The following is a 20,161-nucleotide window of genomic DNA, read 5'->3' as shown; positions in this document are numbered from 1 at the left end:
CACATTGATCTACAAAGCTGCGGCTGCGGCACTGGATGAGGATTTGATGTCAAAAAAGAGGAAGAAGAAAAGGATTGAGGCAGAGAGAGAGAGAGAGAGAGAGAGAGGACTTAAGCAAGAAGTTGGATATGCTTCGACTAAGGATTCAGGAAAGGGAGGCAAGAGAAGCGGAGATAGATTCAGAAACCGCAAATATGCTGGCTAGAAATGCGATAATTGATGAGGAACTGACAGCGGAGATGGCAGAATTCATCACCATGAGGGAACGAATCGCCGAATTGAGGGAAAAGAACAAGGCGTTCCACCATAACATGATCACCAAACTTCATAAAATGCGCGGGAAATACTCTATCCGTGAACAAGAGGCTAGTGGTGGTCCAGACGACACTTACCCTAGAGCAACTAGGGAAGACGCCGACGAGGAAATCATCTAAAAACCTCCATTTCTGGGGAGATGAGGATAAAAGTGGATCACTCTTCCGGCCTACGAGCCGACGCATAGTGTGTAGGCGAGGGTTATGTCTTGCACCCTTTTGTACGAACATCTCGGATGGGCACCTCAGGAAGGATTATTTTCAATTTTTCAGCAAGAAAACTATTCAAAAGTATGTGCCTTCCACCCAAACCAGCAAGGACAGACCATAAAGGAATGCGTGCAACTTAAGATGAGAGTCTGCCACCAGATCGACATTGGGAATATCTCGCGCATGTGGGGTTATAATATGTTATCGCTTATGATCCGTCGGAGCCGATTGAGCGCACTCAGTTTGTTTGTGGGTTTATATCCCGAGCATATCTACATGGATTTGTTCAAAAATGGGGTCTTAGCCTCCCTCCATGATGATGACAGAGGCCTCGATCCCGTTGGGGGAGAAATCTTCAGACCTTGTGCTTACCATGATGCCATACATAATAGCTATGACCTCGAATCCCTCATCAACATGGGAAAGATTCAAGTCGAGTTTATTCTTCGTGATTGATGTTGCAACGAGAGGAAGATTGACTAAGATTTAGTCATCATTTTATATCTAAAGTTTTGTTGTTTTTAAGTTTCCTTGTAATCGTAATAAACGGATGAATGGAAATATTTCCTTTTGTACTCGAACTACATTGGGCCTAAATTCTCCTTGTGAGATACGTAGGCAGCCTTCCCGGGCTTGGACCCTATCTTTAAAAAATTTATTCTCCCCCTTCATGTTACGAGAACGTACAAAGGCTAGATTAACGGATGTCAAAGAGCAGCTGCATGAAGACCTTAGCTCAACGTAATTTAGCTTTTCTGAGACAGTGTCAAAACTAAAACAAGCAAACTCCTGTTTGTTAAAAATATATGTTTCCGTCGTTACTCGTAAGTTGAAGATATCCTCAAACAAAGAAACTTGTATGTTTATCTGCTCTCTATGTGAAATTATGCATTTTGTATTCTGAATCTACATTAACAAATCTGCCTTTGAGTTGTTTTCCTTCTCAGGTACTTTGAAACTGATCTGTGTCGATCAAAAGCTAGCAAATCATCCCTATTTAACCAGATCGAAAGGTCCCGTAGATTCTTTTCTTAGACAAAGGTCAAACAAAGGAAAGACAGTCATGGGAGACCGTAACGAAGAAGTAAGTCTCACCGACGTTGTGGTGGCTCAACCCACCATAGCGGACCAGAATGAATTGGTTCTGCAATTGATGCAGCAAATAGCAGAAATGAGAGTTGAAATGCAAAGGAGACAGGATCTGCCTCCACTACGGTTTGCTGCTAGCGCTGCTGATGGGAGACCTCCAATCTACTTCCCTACATCAAATATGGATCCACCTCATAACCATCCATCTACACCTGCTTAGAATCCGTCGATTATAGATCTGACTACCCAAAATCCCCAATATGCTTTTGCATCCTACCAAAATCCACCTCCTCCTCAAAACAACCACCCCCAAATGCCACCCATCCTCAAAATACCCACCATCAAACCGCTCCACCATCGCAAAATCAAATTCACAATACTTTCAATCCCCAAGCACCTCATCACCACTTAAATCAGAATACCAATCCTCAGACTTACCCACAGAATTATCAAACCACTTAAAATACCCATTGTCCCTCTTTAGCTCCACTCTTACCTAAAAGAACCACTTTCCAAATTCCCATCCCTGCCGAGCACGATGTGAACAGTTCTGAGCTGGACCACTATGAGGAACAGGAAAGGGAGTGGAGGGTAAAGGAAGAGGCAAAGGTGGACACAAAAGAAGAGATCAAGAAATCCATGAAAGAGCTCCAATGCGTCCCTTATATCGTCGGGCTTAGTTATGAAGATTATGTATTCATCCAAATTCGGACCTTCCATAAGGGTTCAAAATCCTGAAATTTGATACTTTTGGAGGAGTGGGGAACCCTATGGCTCATTTGAGAGCCTACTGCGACCAGCTTGTTAGAGTTGGTAGTGATGAAGCTCTATTGATGCGACTCTTCAGCCGAAGCCTGTACAGAGAAGTTCTTGAATGGTTCACCTCGCATGAAACCAGGCAATGTAACGACTGGAATGCATTGGCCATAGATTTTATCAATCAATTTTCTTACAACGTAGAAATTGTTCCAGATCGATACTCTTTGGAGAAGATAAAACAAAAATCAACCGAGAGTTATAGGGAGTTTATCTATAGGTGGAGAAAATAAGTCGCGAGGGTGAGACCGCCCATGTCTGAAATAAGAAATCGTTGAAGTGTTTGTGCGAGTGCAAGAGAACGAATATTATTATAGAATTATGTTGCTCGTTGGAGCAAAGTTTGACGAGATAGTCAAGATTGGTGAGACTATCGAGGACGGTTTAAAATCAGGGAAGATAGCCCGTGGGTCCCAAACCAGTGAATACTAATTCAAAGTTCTACATGCCATATCAAAGGTGTACGTACTCACTCCAACAGTGTTGGACATGATACTGAAGACTGCATCAACCTCAAGCATAAGATTCAAGATATGATCGACCAAGAGGTGGTCTCTCTTCAAGTAGTCGTGCGTAATGTCAATGATACACTCAAACTTACTCTCAAATAAGAAGTAAAGCGGTCGTGTCAAGTAAATAACCCAACTAGTGAGGTTGGAATCGTTCCCACGAGGAAAATAGGCTAGACTTAACTTCAACCTGTTATTACTATTGTTTGGTCAATGACTTCCTTGGAAAGTAAAAACAATAAAAGGGGGGTTTCTATTTATAAATGAATGAAAATAACTAACGCAATTGAAAGAGAGACTTAACAGCTTTGAATGTTGGATTTTAATCAATTAATCAAAGTAACTAGGGTTTACGTGTTCCTCACAGGTTCATAACTTGATAATTCTAACTATAACAATTCTTTTCTAGTATCTTGCATGCAAAGTGATAAGTTATGTATTTCTAAATCCTTGGTCCGGCATCTAGAAAATCTCACCCCGCACCTTGGTCCGGCTACGTGTGTTGTTATTCTAACCCTTATCTTTACCTCATATTAAGCATCGTATTCGATATTTGACTAAGTTATTACCTCGTACCAATCAATACTAGCCTATTATATAGTATACACTAAATCTATGTTGATAATTATTTTCCTATTATCTACCTCCTTGGTCCGTCAAGTAGCATTAAGACGAGTTCTAACGTTGGCCATCCGTTAAAAAGACTTCTAAGCGAAAGAATTATTAATACATGCAAGACACCATTCTAGAATTGTTATTTTAGTTAGGTTTTATCTCATTATTTGTCTATGGTTCTCACAACCCTAGTTATGGAGTTTAGTTACTCATAGTCATAATCACAATATTCAAATATATTAAATAAGAATTCATGTACTTACTTCAATGAGAAAGAGTAAAATCCAAAAGTTTGCTTGATTAATCACCAAAAATCACTTGCAAGAATCTCAACGTAATCAATAATCTCACAAAAACTCTAATGATAATAAAAAGTCCAACAATACAATGTTTACTAATACGGTGTCTAACAATCTAAGAGTCTAACCTCACAAATGAGGTTTTTCGAACTATTTATAAAAAATAAAAACCTAATTAAACAAGGACTCTATTTGCTGGAAATCTGCCAAAACGCGGCTGGGTCGACGGACCTCGCGACGGATCGTCGTGGTCACGACGGACCTTCATGCACTCCGTCGTCCCATACTTATGCAATTTCTTTTGCTGCTCTCTTCATTACCCTCGACGGCAAGTATGACGGACCGTCATAGGCACAACGGTCCGTCGAGGGTCTCCGTTCCAAAACACTTCAACTCTTGGAATATGGGTACTGGGATTACTTCTCTGAACTTCATGATGTACCTGCAGGACGGACCATCATAGACACGACGGACCGTCACAAGCTTCGTAACCCCACACTTGGTCAGACTTTCCCATCTTCCTTTAGCAGCTGCACTACGCTGCCACCTACGGACCGTCACAAGCTCCGTAGGTGGTCTCTTCTGCATTTCTTTGCTAAAAAATCTCCGCATTCATCTTTGGACAGATTTCTGCAAAATAAAGAGAAGCTTATATAAACATTAGCACAAAAAGGCTTTTGGACACACTAAACTTAAGGAAAAAGTATTAGTAATACCGTGAAACCACGGTATATCAACACCCTCAACTTAAATTCGTTGTTTGTCCTCGACACACTATGACTTAATAGAAAATCTTTGTACAATAGTATCCATGTTTTATCCTTTGCAACCATTTGGCTATCAATCCCGATTAATCTCATCAAATCTATGCATACTATCTCTATTAGGCTTGAATTATGTGGGATCAGAACATGACACAGACTCACCATGCACTAACACCTATCTTCTTCAATTTCTCACCGAGGTGCTAACAATTCCGGTATTGCAACTAGTGTCCTCACTTTAAAACAAAATCCTCATTTTTCACACAATGATTTCAGTTTGAGTATAAGGATTACTTTTCAACACTCACTCTAAGAACAAAGTCACACTCATTCATACCTATTGCCATAAACTTGCCCCTATTTTCACTGCCTTAAGTTTGCTATACAACCCTTAGGATCACGATAGGACTTTCTTAGCTTGTAACATAGGCTCAGGGTCAGGTAGGGTATATTTAGGTATAATATAGTGACTTTTTGCCCTCCATGACATATCGGCTAAACGTTCCACTTTCTATCATTTTATCTTGCTCAGTTTCTCATATTCTTTCACCTTGCTATTTTCTCTTCTTTCTTCATTCGTGTACCAAAGTTGGGTCAGGGCCTTAACGAAGGTTGTTTACTGCATTAGCCACCCTCAACTTATGCTTTTGGCATAAGCTGAGGTGCACATGTCCAAGGAGGGACCAGGCCAACACATTATTCCCAGAAAAGATCAGTTGGGGTGAAAACCAAAGGTCTAATTTAAGCTCAGATCATTTGGATCAAAGAAGGATAGATTTCATTTGGTTTTATTTTATTTAGGCTAAAAATGGTCTATATTGAATAATGGCCTATGATCCTTTCCTAATTGTCTATTATAGCTTACTTTTTTAGCGGGACTAACCTGGCAAGTTCTAGCTCAGTACAAATAGTGGACTATTCAAATTTTCCTCACACTCACTTGACATCTCATCACTCTCCCAGATTATCAGACACCCAGTTCGAATTTCAGACTTAGGGTAATGCAATGGTGTACCTCTATGTCATGCTTAGAGCCACACATTTATCAGTTACTATGCCTAGTCATGCATCATTTTCCAATTTGTCAGGATATCATTTTAGCCATCATGCTCAAGAATTAGACTATGTACAAAAGATATAGACATGTCGGTTCAACAGAAAAAGTAATCAGTCTTTTGGGGAAAAAGAACACAGGCAAGAAAACCCCAAAAGAGGATAGTGAATTAGGCTACTCAGACTTCACCCTAACACTCACTTTCCATTTACCCCACCCCCAACAAAAAAAACATGCAATTGTCCCCAATGCATAAAAAAAATTAAATACTAGAGTGGTAGGTGAAGCAAACCTGTGGCGCAAAGCGCCGTGGATCAGCAAGCTGGTGGGTTCGGTTCCTTGGAACCCACGTCCTCTGCAATCTGGACACCCTCAGTGGTGTCCTCAGCAACAACCGCACCATCAATAGTGTCTCCTGCTATCTCCACAGTTCGGGAGCTAGACGCCCCAACCGCTAACTGTGATGCTCTCATCTGGTGCGCCTCCTCCTCAGCAAGTGAGGCTCTCCTCACAGCCTCCATCTGTCGGTGCTCCTTCTTCCGTGCTCACGCCTCGTCCTCTGCTCGACCCCTACGCCTCTTGGCATGCTCTCGAGGGGGAGGTGGTGGAATCTCTGAAGTGACAAATAGGGCCGCCAACACTGTGTCTTCAGCAGGCTCGACAGAAGGGGCCTCAGACTCAGGCACCCTAGCCTCTAAGATCGTTTCAATATCTGCGCGAAGGCTATCGACCACATCCTGAAGAGTCAACACGTCCACTGGAGGGGCTGGTCGGGCCAGCACCCTCAACTCAAAGGCGTCCAAGCGCTGGTGAACCTCAGCGATCTTCCACTCTGTATACTTGACAATTTTATGCTCTAGACGCTCTTCTGGCTCAGTAATAGACTTCTGCATCCACGGCTGGATATGATGCAGAAGTGTAGCCATTTGCGCCTCTAATTTCTGTACCCTAGAAAGCGGGACCAGCGCCGGTAGAGGGGCTGTGCGAGAGGAGCTTGGGGCAGTGCTACTACCCGGGATAGACTCGACCGGGGTAGTGTCAGTGGATGTCGCCTGTGTAGCCGTGTGGGCCTAGGCTACCGTATCAGCAAGATCATCAGCAAGTGAGGGCAGCTATGGACGGGGCCCTCTATGTGGAGCCAACTCATTAGCCTCATCTCTAATGAGGCCAACGTCAACAGTGCCCTGCGGGGTATTGAGCTGATCTACGTGCCATAAAGGCACACCTACGGACCGGCAGAGAGAAAAGATCATGCACGGGAAAGGGTAAGTAGTAGTGACCATGAAAGCCCTCTCGTGCATGACTGCCTGTAGAAGCCACGCAAAATCCACCTCGAACCCGGCTATCATTGCCGCCATCAACACTGCTCGATCCCATGTAACGATATTATCAGCGACTATTGGGGAAAGGCAGTGGCGAACAATCAGCCACAAGAGCTTCGCCGTGAAAGTGAGGTTGGCCTTCTTGATGGCCCCCTTTGGCTCAGTCACCCAGTCGGCACCCTCTCCACCAACTGACAGGTGCAGGGCCATCCACCTCTTGGTGGTCTTTCTCAGCGATGGCTCGCGCAGGAACTGGACATCTTTAACAATCTGCCAGCGATAGTCAAACTCGGCAGTGAGAGGGGTCCGAGTAGCATCAACACCCTCGCCGTATAGAAACTGGCAGATGGCAGGCAGGGAAATGTCGACCTGCACGCCCCGTACTCGGACCTGCTCGAGTGGGACCTGTTTGGCAGGGGCAGCCCGCCTATCTATCTGTGATCGGAGAGTCGCTACGTAGGATGCATAGAACTCTCAGACCATTTCTTCACTATAACGTCCCAACGGACGTGCTGTCTAGTCCAGGCGATGCCTCGTGAAGAGATTGTGGATCTCAGGCATCGTCGGAAGACTCCCTGTAAGGACCCGCCACTCCAAGGTGAGTGTTTGAGTCATCACTCCTTTATCAGTCAGGAACTTGGCGTCGGAGTAGACTTGAAATTGCCCGTCGACACACCACCGGTTGAGCTGGTCAGTGGCTGGGGTGGGGGCCTGAGCTGGTGAATCTGATGTGGATTCTAAATTGTCAGCCTCATCAGACGATGCCGACGCTGTAGCGGTGGCGGGTGCGGGAACCTCAGCAGAGCCGGAGGCTTCCTCTGACCAGGATACTCCTAAGGAGACAAACGCTCCTTCTTCATTTGTGGCTGACCCAGAGGGTGTGCCGGTCAGTGTGCGCTCCTCATCAGACTGGGAGGCAGTGACTACGCCGAACGCCACCTTTTTGGGTGTGGCTGTGGGAGCACATGCAGCATGGGAAGGGGTGGAAATGCCTGGGGGCACATACTCGGGGTCACGCTCATCATCAGAGTTAATGACCATGCGGGCAGACGGGGCAACAGACTTCGATCGCCCGCGTGCATAGATTCGATCTTGCTTGGGTGCCATAGTAGATAGTACCTTTAAAGGATCAATATTAGTACGAGAAGTGGCAAACAAGACAAGCAAAACCACACAAAAAAAAATTAAAACAATATGTCATTTCTATGGTAACAGTGACACACGACGGGCCTGGTGACGACTCGTCGTGACTATGACGGACCATCATGGGGTCCGTCGTGTCTTACTTAGACTATGTATATATGGAGAACCCTGAAGGAGAGTCTCTGACTAGTATGACGGTATGTGCAGGATGGATCGTCACAGGTACGACGGTCCGTCGTAGGTGTCCGTCAGAGGACACTTAGAAAAAAATGAGAGACCCTTAGGACAGGGGTCTCTGACCGTCATAACAGTCATGCAGGACAGAACATCGTGGGTACGACTATCCGTCACATGTGTCCGTTGAAGGACACATAGAAAAAGTGAGAGACCCTTAGGAGAGGGGTCTCTGACCGTCATAACGGTCATGCAGGACGGACCATCGTGGGTACGACAGTCCGTCACATGTGTCCGTTGGGGGACACTTGGAAAAAAATGGGCAGTGGGGTATTAGAGCTTTTGGATCGGACCCTACGACGGTCTGTTGTGGGCACGACGGTCCGTCATCGGGTCTCGTTTTGTAGATCAGTGACAGAACTGGTGTACCCCATTCATCCCCGATGAATCCAAATCGAACTTGTAGTGTTTTGGACCTACATTTGTCTAACCCAACTACCTACGAAACTAATAATGCGAAAGCACCTATGTCTAGGGTTTTAAACATGGCAATTTCGAACATTTTTAACCTAGGTTAGACAGAATCTTATATAAAAGAAACGAATATATCACGAACAACTAAGCTAATACTAATTAATAAACCAAAATGCAAGATAAATGAGTAGAAATTAGAGACACATACCTTAGAATTGGGGAAAACAAAAAGGAAAAGTACTCGGTGACCAGGAAGACACTCACAGCAGCAACTCTGACTAGTAGATTATCACTTTTAGGGCTTTGGAGAATTGGGGGGGGGGATGATCGGTTGATAGAGGGAGAGATTGTGGAAGTTGAAAAGAGAGGGTAATTGGAGGAATAATGAAGGAATGGGGGTGAAATGAGGGGTTGGGGAGTTTAAATGGTGAAATTTTATAATAAACTCCAATCGGGTCGGGTCGGGTACGCCTCATTAATCACACGACGATTCCCCGACGACGGTCCGTCGTAGTTGTGACGACCCGTTGTTGGTTTCGTCGTGTGTGCCCTAGTTTGAAAATAATAGAAAGATGTACGTGGTACGACGGAGGCATACGACGGTCCGTCGCAGGCGCAACGGTCCGTCGATGTATCCGTCAGTGAATGTTGCAGAGTAATTTTCTACAGAATTTCCTGGTGATATGCCTGCAAATTTAAAAACCCATTAGTAGAAAAATGCTACCATTACTAAAAAGACTATAAGTATTGGGTTGCTTCCCAACAAGCGCTTGATTTAATGTCGCGGCACCACTGGGGACACTTGATTACTCAGACTTCATCAAGATTGTATGCCTCTATCACTTCATTCCCCGATGCTTTATGCCCAACATAGAGTTTTATTCGATCTCTATTCATCTTAAACAACACTCCCTCCTTGGATTTTAACTCAACTGCTCCATGAGGGAATACTTGGGTAATTAAGTAAGGGTCAGTCCATTTGGACTTGAGCTTGCCCGGAAGACAAGGCGACCCAGAACTGTCTACAAGCACCAAATCCCCAACCCTAAACTCTTGTTTTGCACTTTTTTGTTCATTCTCCTTCTTCATCTTTTCTTTGTGGGATATGGCGGATACTGAGTGGAGCGCACCACTCTGCCTCATAGTCCTACACACGTTGAAGGTCGCTTCTTCATTGTTCAACCGAAATTTCATCTGCCCCTTTTCATATCAACTAAGGCTCTACCTGTAGCAAGGAATGGTCTTCCAAGAATAACGGACACTTCAAAATCGAATTCACAATCAAGAATAACAAAATCAGCCGAAAAGATGAATGACTCCACTTTTACTAGCACATCATGGAGTATCCCTATAGGCCGTTTCACTGTCCGATCAACCATCAGTAGCCGCATCACAGTGGGTTTTGGGTCACCCAAGCCCAACTTTTTGTATATTGAGAGGGGCATGAGATTTATGCTTGCCCCCAGATCACATAATGCTTTTGCAAAATGTATTGACCCAACTGTACAAGGAATAGTGAACGCACCCGGATCTTCTTTCTTTTGTACGAGGGATCTTGTAGCAATAGCACTACAATGTTGCAGTATGTCATCATCCTCAAAAGTGACCGATCTTTTCTTTGTGACCAGATCTTTCATAAACTTGGCATAACTGGGCATTTGTTCTAGAGCTTATACTAAAGGGACATTGATTGAGAGCTGCTTTAGCATTGTTATAAAATGCCGATATTTACCATCCTCGGTCTTTTTCACTGATCTCTGAGGGAAGGGTGGTGGTGTTCTAGGCATGGGAATTACCTTCATATGGACTTCTGCATCTTTTCCATTGCTCTCTTCTTCCTCAACACTACCCTTTACCACCTTATCATCATCCTTTCTCACATTTTCCTCATCAGACGGCATAGGTGGGTCAATGGTTTGCTTACCACCCCGAGTAGTGATCGCCATACAATGCGCATTATTTTTTGGATTTTGGACAGTGTTGCTAGGAAGAGTGTCCGGTTGCCGTGTGTTCACTGTCGCAGATAATTGGGCCATTTGCAACTCGATCTGTTTAATCGATATTGCTAATGTATCAACTTTTTGTCCAATACTAGCAAAATCACACCTTAACTCTTTAATGTGCTCATCACTAGCATCGAACCTCCTCATCATTTTGTGCAACATATCCTCAACTCGCGCCATACTATCTCCACCATCCCTAGGAGTAACTTCACGATTTTGAGGAGGGACATAGGGCCCATTCCTATCATTTCTGTTACCGTAGTTACCCCTGTTGAAGTTGTTGTCGCGGTTGTAGTTTCCATCTCGGACATAATGACCCTCACGGTTATAGTTACCATAGTTCCGACCTTGGTTCCCTTGACCTTGGCGCCAATTATCATGATTTGAGCCTTGGGCGCTTGGTCGGAAACCCCTCGTCTGCTCATTTATTGCATAAGTGTACTCCGCATAATAGCATTCATCATTAGGAGGTGGTGGTTTAGCCAAGTAGTTGACTGCATTTATCTTTTCTGCACCCCCAGTGACATGTTTTAGTACCACCAAGCTCAGTTCTCATCTGAGCCATTTCTTCACGAATCTCATCTGTGGCTGGGTTGTGAGTGGACTGCACTGCGAAGGTGTTTCTCCCTGTATCAGACTTCCTAGTACTCCAAGCTTTATTATTCCGGGAGATTTTCTCTAATTTTTTGGCAATTTCAGCATAAGGACATCTCCCATAAGATCCATCTAATATAGTGGCCAATACCGCTTTATTATTATCATCCTGTCCCCGATAGAAGTATTCCTTCAGTGACTCATCATCTATACGGTGATTTGGAACACTTCTCAATAATGAGGTGAATCTATCCCAAGAACTACTAACTGACTCTCCTGGTAGTACCACAATTTGTTCACTCTGTTTTTGTGGTTTAGTTTCTTGGAGACCGGATAGTAGCGTGCTAAGAAGACATCCATTAGTTGGTTCCAAGTGAAGATTGAGTTGTATGGGAGCTCAGTGAACCATATAGCAGCCTCTCCCGTCAGTGAGAGAGGAAACACTCTGAGACCTATTACATCTAAATTCAAATCAGGCCTCCCTACATACCTTTTACACACTGCCCTTACCTTAGCTATATGGGCATGTGGATCCTCAGAAGGTAGCCCTGAAAAAAAACCTCTGGCAGTGAGCATTTGCATCAGGCTACTAGTTACCACAAAGGTGTGGCCTGTGGGTAGAGGAGGCAAGACAAGTGGCCCATCCAAGTCTGCTGTGTTATCATAACCTCTGTAGTATGCTTGGGGCCGTGGAACGGGATTTAACAACATATCTAATATCTATATTTTTTTCCGAATCGTCAATACCCAACTCAGCCGCGATTGTTGAAATAAGATTCATGAACGAAATATTTCACCAACCACTATTCCATCACTTTTGTATCGCTCGTACATAACATCACTTTTCCATATTCCTGAATGTCGCAACAAGATCGAAATATTCATATTTGAAAAATCAGAATTGGCCTTTCAGAGTTTTTTTGAGGCAGAATAGTATTTTTTTCCAGATTTTGAAAGACTATTTTAAAAATTTTAAATTGAATAAAATTGAATGTAGTAATTTGGAAGCAGTTTTCACGGTTATTTGGTTTCAAAATTAACATAAATAAAGGGAAGGAAAATCATTAAATTAAATGATTATTTAATGTAGTAATTTATGAAGCAATTAACACGGTCAATTAGTTACAAGATTAACATAAATAAATTGAAGGGAAATTAGTAACCCTTGATTTTAGCTATAACAGTTACATAAAAAAAATTCAGGCATTTATATTCATTTATATTTAAGTATCATTTCTGTTTTATAAAGTATCCGAATTTTCTTATAAGGGATTTTTGGTAAATATTGATATTATAGGGATAAAATGTAAGTTATCATTTACAGTATGTCATTTGCCTAATTTACCTAAATTAATGGAAAAATAACTTAAATACACAACTATAAGTTTTATATTCTCTAATTTTCCCTTCTTTTTTTAAATATTACATAATTCTTTTTTTTTAATTTTAGTATAAGTTTATAGATACATAACATTCTCTGTCCTATAATACACAATTACCCATTTTAATGCCTATTTTTTCTCCATTAAAACACTCAACCTTTTAAATCGATTTTTGGATTTTGAATTTTCTCCATTGAAACACTCAACCTTTTAAATCAGTTTTTGGATTTTGAATTATTAATTTTAATTGAAACACCCAATTTTGAAATTTTGAATTTCAAAATTCAAAATATTTGAAATTTCAAAAATTTGGACAATTTTTCTCCCGTTCAGTTCTTACTCCATCACGTTTTCAGTTCTTCCTTCTCCATAATCGTCTTTCTTCTTCTTAACCCAACATATTTTATTAGTTTCTTCTTTTTCTTCTTAATCCATCATCGTTTTAACCCAGCATCTTTTTCTTCTTAATCCATCATCAGTTTTTCTTTTCTTCCCTTTTTTGTTTTTGTTAATTGTTCTATTACATCATAGTAATGGATCCGTTAATTAATAAAAGGATATATGATTCCGACGATGAAAATTGGAAAGAAAATAGAAAAAAGTCTTTGCATGATCCTATGAATCTTCAGAAGGATTCAAACAAAGACTCAGGCGAAACATCAAAATCAAAGGTTGTCAAAATACAACAAAAAAAGAAAAAGAAGCAGCAAACATTGTTGTTAGGCCTACATTGTCTCGGGTTAGTATTTTGGTACTTAAAACTGTTGTTGAAATTAGTAAAAATTTTAAGGAATCCAATATGTATCAAAAAATCATGAAAATTATTATCATGTATCATGAAGTTTTGAAAATTGTTATAATGTATCATTCACTAAGTTTAATAACTGCATTATCAACTGTGCTTGATGATACATATAGAATCAGTGTGTATAGTATTTAGTCGATGTACTGATACATGTATTAGATATGTACCACATGTTATAATGTTTAGTCAATGCACTGATGCATGTAGTAGATATATATCACATGTTTTTTCATGTAGTATGAATTTTCTGAAAACTGATATCATGTATCAGTAAGGTATTAGTTGTTTAGTTGATGTACTGATACATGTTTGATGATACATGTATTAGATATGTACCACAATGTATCAGTACATCAACTAAACAACTAATACCTTCTATAATGTCTCGAATTTCAATTTCTTTCCTTGATACATCAATATCCAACTCGGCTACAATTGCTGCTTTGAGATAAGAAAACGAAATTGAATCTCCAACAACGATTCCGTCGATTTTGTAACTTTTATAATGCAATTCGTTCACCCAAATTCCAGAATGTCTCATCAAAATTGAAGTATTCATCTTGAAAAATCCACAGTAACAACAATAAAATTATTGTAGTTCGAAATTTAACAGATTGTTCATAAAAAATGTATTCAAAATAGATGATATAATCTTTGATTTTCAAAATTTGAAATTAATATCCAATTACGTGCTTTAATTTATGATGATTAATGATTTGTTACCGTAAATTAAGCTGTTTTAGTAACAACATTAAATGTAGCGTTTTTTGCCCATTTTTTTCTCAACAGTTTAATCTTACCATGTATCATTTACCATGTATCACTAGAGTCTAAAGTATCACGACACAACAAATTTAAGGGATTTTTTGTAATTACTAAATTTGTCGGGACAGAGTGTAATTATTGAATTACACTATGGATTCCTTAAATTTTTACATTATTATTTAGTATTTACATCCCTTAAATTTGTTGTGCCGTGATACTTTAGACTCTAGTGATACATGGTAAATGATATATGTTAAGTTTAAACTGTTGAGAAAAAAATGGGGAAAAAATGGTAAATTTAATGTTGTTACTAAAACAGCTTATTTTACGGTAACAGATCATTAATCAGCATAAATTCAACATGTAATTGGATATTAATTTCAAATTTTGAAAATTAAAGATTATATCATCTAGTTTGAATACATTTTTTATGAACAATCTGTTAAATTTCGAACTATAGTAATTTTATTGTTGTTACTGTGGATTTTTCAAGATGAATACTTCAATTTTGATGAGATATTCCAGAATTTGGGTGAATGAATTGCAGTATGAAAGTTACAAAATCGACGGAATCGTTGTTGGAGATTCTATATGTATCATCAAGCACAGTTGATGACGCAGTTATTAAACTTAGTGAATGATACATTATAACAATTTTCAAAACATGTATCAGTACATCAACTAAACAACTAATACATTACTGATACATGATATCAGTTTTCAGAAAATTCATACTACATAAAAAACATGTGATACATATATACTACATGGATCAGTGCATTGACTAAACATTATAATATGTGGTACATATCTAATACATGTATCAGTACATCCACTAAACACTATACACACTGATTCTATATGTATCATCAAGCACAGTTGATGACTCAGTTATTAAACTTATTGAATGATACATTGTAACAAATTTTCAGAACTTCATGATACATGATAATAATTTTCATGATTTTTTGATACATATTGGATTCCTTAAAATTTTTACTAATTTCAACAACAGTTTTAAGTACCAAAATACTAACCCGAGACAATGTAGGCCTAACAACAATGTTTGCTGCTTTTTTTTTCTTTTTTTTGTTGTATTTTGACAACCTTTGATTTTGATGTTTCGCCTGAGTCTTTGTTTGAATCCTTCTGAGGATTCATAGGATCATGCAAAGACTTTTTTCTATTTTCTTTCAAATTTTCATCGTCAAAATCATATATCCTTCTATTAATTAACGGATCCATTACTATGATGTAATAGAACAATTAACAAAAACAAAAAAGGGAAGAAAAGAAGACATGATGATGGATTAAGAAGAAAAAGATGCTGGGTTAAAACGATGATGGATTAAGAAGAAAAAGACGATGATGGATTAAGAAGAAAAAGAAGAAACCAATAAAATATGTTGGGTTAAGAAGAAGAAAGACGATTATGGAGAAAGAAGAACTGAAAATGTGATGGAGTAAGAACTGAACAGGAGAGAAATTGTCTAAATTTTTGAAATTTCAAATATTTTGAATTTTGAAATTCAAAATTTTAAAATTGGTTGTTTTAATTAAAATTAATTAAAATTAATAATTCAAAATCCAAAAACTGATTTAAAAGGTTGAGTGTTTTAATGGAGAAAATTCAAAATCCAAAAACTGATTTAAAAGGTTGAGTGTTTTAATGAAAAAAAAAATAGGCATTAAAATGGGTAATTGTGTATTATAGGACAGAGAATATTATGTATCTATAAACTTATACTAAAATTAAAAAAAAAAAGGAAATTATGTAATATTTAAAAAAAGAGGAGAAAATTAGAGAATATAAAACTTATAGTTATGTATTTAAATTATTTTTCCATTATTAATCCCAATTCCCCTAGGCCCACCACCTAATTCCCCTTAAACCCGGCCCAAATCCTTCCTTTCCCTTTACGAAGAGGCCCAGCATCACAATCCAACGATGCTTACACAGCGTAAAAGTGAAATCAAATGGCAACGATGCGTGAATAGCCAATGAACTCCTATACGCGCTCCAATCAACCTCACGCGAAGGACAGTGCACGAAAGCATCAGCAAGGGCTCCAAGCGATTCCCTTTTCCGTCTACACGGAATGGCAGCCAAGGACAGCTGTTCTTCGTCGTCTTCTCTCTCTCATCCAGTCTGATCCAACGCGACAAAGCTACTGCTGTAGCATACCTGCGTCTCCGTCCTTGGCAGCTCAAGATTGATCCACGTAGAGTCTCTAGGACGGAAGATTGATCGAGGGCGTCCATTCGTCCTTTCCCCTTTCAGAATAGTTTGAAGGCTCAGAAAAAGGGTGTCTCCCCTTAATTGTGAAAGTTTTAATGGTTCAAATTTTGAATGGACCCACTATTTTTTGGAATTTTCCTCATCTTCCCACCCAAAAAATTCTACCTAATTTCACCTATATAAACCGATTTTCTTCTCTGTTAATGGCCGGGGGAGGAATTTTTAGAGAATAAAAAACTCCCAAAGTTCGGAGTCTGTGGTGAAGTACTCCGTAAATTGCTAACGTCCCAGTTCCACTGCCCCTCTAAAGGTAACGTCCGTCTCTCTTCAAGCATCCCTTGTTTTCACTGTGTTGTTCATGATAGCGTGAAGTAGCTTACATGATAGAATGAAATTTTCTTTTGACTCGTTGCTGCCTGCGAATTAGGGGGTAAAGGTTGGTCTGATAATATATTACTATCGTTTTTTATATTTTTCTTACTTGTTTCTGTTTTCGAGGATGACTTGGTGTTCGTTTGAGCCTACATTTTTGAGGTTTCATCAAGTTCATGGCTGTTATGCGCTCCATAATGTCCTCAAGCGCCAGGGAAGTTATTTCGTCGCATAATCTTGAGCATATATTAGTTTAGTTCACATTCATATGACTCGTTCGTCTTCAGGTCATTTTGTAGTATGATATCATTATACTCGTTCAATGTTTGGTTATTATATATTCTCGTAACTCATCCTTTCATCCTAGATAGTTTAATGTTTTGCCATGAATTGGAAGAGTTTGTTGTTAACTAATGTGTCTTTGTACGACAGATCATTGTTCTGTTTGCTTAAGTTTGTCTCAAGCTTTCTTGATTTGAAATGATCTAATACCTATCTATTCAACAAGGTATTAGTTTAGCATGAAATTGCTTTAGGTAGTGTCTCTGTTTGTCCCGTCTTTCATCCTCGAGTTGATAGTACTTGTTTGGTTTAATTATGGTTTTATTTTCGGGTCTCCTATCACGTTTATGTACCGGTTTTTGTGTCCGCTGTTACGAGAAGCAGGCTTTTTCCTCTGTCTGCTCTCCGTTAATCATGTCATTAATATATGCTTGGTCTTGTGATAGTTTTGGTCTGAGTATAAAGGGGTTCATAAATGAAAATTTTTACCCTTTTTTTTTGCTATCTAGAAAAGGATTTCAAATAGCTGCATTTGAGATAAATGTTCAATAAGAATATCTAGTTGATTGCTCACTGTTATCTTAATTAAATATCTTCATTCGGAATTCTTATTTTTGCTCTTAAGGAAAATGTCCATCATGCTTTTGATTTTTAGAAGTTATTGTATGTTTGGAGTCAACTTTGCCATAACTTCTGTGTTATCCATACATACATATGTGCCTTATTCAGGAACCTCTTTGCTTTGGTTTTGCAAGTGTTTGAATAATTCTTAGCTTATCATTATATATTTTCTCTCGTTAATTCGTTTATTTTGTTCCATGTCATTTTTCTCTAGCTAATGTTTTGCCTTTCTTTTATGGCATTGACGAGTCCCTCGGGAATCCTCGTTTCCTCTTGCATCCTTTAATTGAGCTGTGAAAGTTCAAATTTTCCCGTCGATTCAGCCATCTTGGCAACTTTAGGATATAGCTGGATAGGTTGAAGACAACAATATATTGCTGTGAATCAATTTTCCAGCCCCACAAAAAGCCTAAAACACGTTGATATACCAGCTATATACACTGGCATACAGCTGGAATATACCAAAAACAGGTGCAAATGTGGAAATGCAGACCAGAAAATACAGCATACAAAATTAGATATAATACCGGTTTCAGAAGGTTCAAAATATACTGGATACGCGTCATATACAGCGGTATACATTAAGTCTACACCATATTTTTAAAAAGAAATGGGGCCGAAGCCCATTTGAGTTCCCTGCGGAATTTTGTGAGAAATGGGCCAAGCCCCAAAAGATAAAAGCAAAAAAAATGAAGGAAAACATGGGCCAAAGTCCAAGTTTAACTACTTTCTCTCTATATATTTTTGCTATATTGATTGACTTACGTTATTGAATTTCGGTTTTAATTTAATTAATTCCCAGTGATAGCTATTTTTATTTACTTTATATGTCCAAAATTTAATGTGTATATATATATATATATATATATATATATATATATATATATATATATCATCTTTTAATTGGTCTTATATTATTTAATACTTGAATATATTACCTGAAGAATGATTTCCTCTAGTTATTTCACCTTAGCAAAATGATTATAGAAAGAAAAAAATAGATAAAATCAAATTAGATAATTATAAGTAAATAATAATAATAAAAGATTCCTTTAATTAATTAAAACCCAAATTTTTTCAAAAGGTCTTCTAATCAAATTGTCGGTTAATCGAGAGTTAGCGGGTATTCCGAGGGCTTAACACCTTCTCGGAATGTACATTGAATTTCGAACCCATTTTTTCAATTGATTTTTATATGTTTAAATCTTTTGAAAAAACAATTTGAATTTTTTCTTGTTTTTTACAATTAATCAAGTGGCGACTCTGTTAATTTGGAAAGTCGATTTCTTTTAAATTATAAGATTAATCTATATTTCGAAACTTAGTCATTTTTTACTTCACTTATATATTTTCGTAAAATAGTACTAATACAATTTTTTTCTTTTTTTTGTACCCAAAATTCAAATAAAGAATAAAAGTAATCTTTTCTCCTATCCCACTCTCATTCCACCATGAAAATAATACAAATTAAAAGAATATAAACATGTGAGATCATTTCAATTTTGAGTCCCGAATATCCTAATTAAGAACAAGAAATTAAGAAAAAGAATAAAAAGAGCAATTGAACAAGGAATTTTTATTAGACAGAAACTTTTATATTAATAAATATAATGTGTTTTTTAGATGGACAATTAGTCGGGGTGAGAATGAATGTAGTTGGATCCCCATTTATGAGTTGGCTTATAATAGATCAGAGGTTGACTTAAAATATAAATGGAAACTAAGTATTTCCAAAGAGTAAATGTTTTCACTTTTAAGATGAGAGGAAACACTGGTTTGAAAATGAGTTATCATGAGAAAGTCTGAGTATCATCTCGTTTAAGAGAAATATTTTGAGTAATAATCTCAAACCACATAAAGAGTTATGTTTTTAAAGGCTTAAGTCATCGATAGCCTCTTAAAGTTATCCGCATGATTTATTTAGACACCTTATCTAAGGCTTATTCCAATGAACACCTTTGTTAGTAAAAACTATTCTTATTGAACATTTTATGACAATCAACAAAACATAAAGAGAGTGTGTCATAGGATGATGCGACATATACCCAATAAGAAAAGACATGTGGCATAAACCTATAAAATAACGATTCAAGAAAAAAAAGGACTATGATTTTAGTCCCAAAAAAAAGGAAAAGAAAAACATCATCCATCCCCAATTTCATTTTAACACAATACCCCACCCACGCAACCACCCGACATCCTCATTCCCCTTAACTTCTCATAACACAGTGCCGTCGCTCCTAAATTAACTTTCTTTTAAAACTTAATTCAGACTTGGGGTGGTCTTACGTCGGTTTTCTTATAATAAATAGTAC

The 20,161-nt window shown here is 38.7% G+C and overlaps 1 long non-coding RNA gene across 1 annotated transcript; it reads left to right on the top strand.

Annotated features, from left to right (window-relative positions):
- The first annotated feature begins 16,251 nt into the window (after nucleotides 1-16,251).
- Nucleotides 16,252-18,667, top strand: LOC101244260 (uncharacterized). Its single transcript, XR_183316.5, has 2 exons — nucleotides 16,252-16,881; nucleotides 17,070-18,667. It is a non-coding gene; the product is annotated as an uncharacterized lncRNA (long non-coding RNA).
- Nucleotides 18,668-20,161: the final 1,494 nt, after the last annotated feature.

This window comes from Solanum lycopersicum, chromosome 12 (genome assembly GCF_036512215.1).
Source record: "Solanum lycopersicum chromosome 12, SLM_r2.1".
In the NCBI taxonomy this organism is placed as follows: domain Eukaryota; kingdom Viridiplantae; phylum Streptophyta; class Magnoliopsida; order Solanales; family Solanaceae; genus Solanum; species Solanum lycopersicum.
The sequence above is the reverse complement of the archived record's forward strand: the minus strand, read 5'-3'. Positions and strand labels throughout refer to the sequence as shown.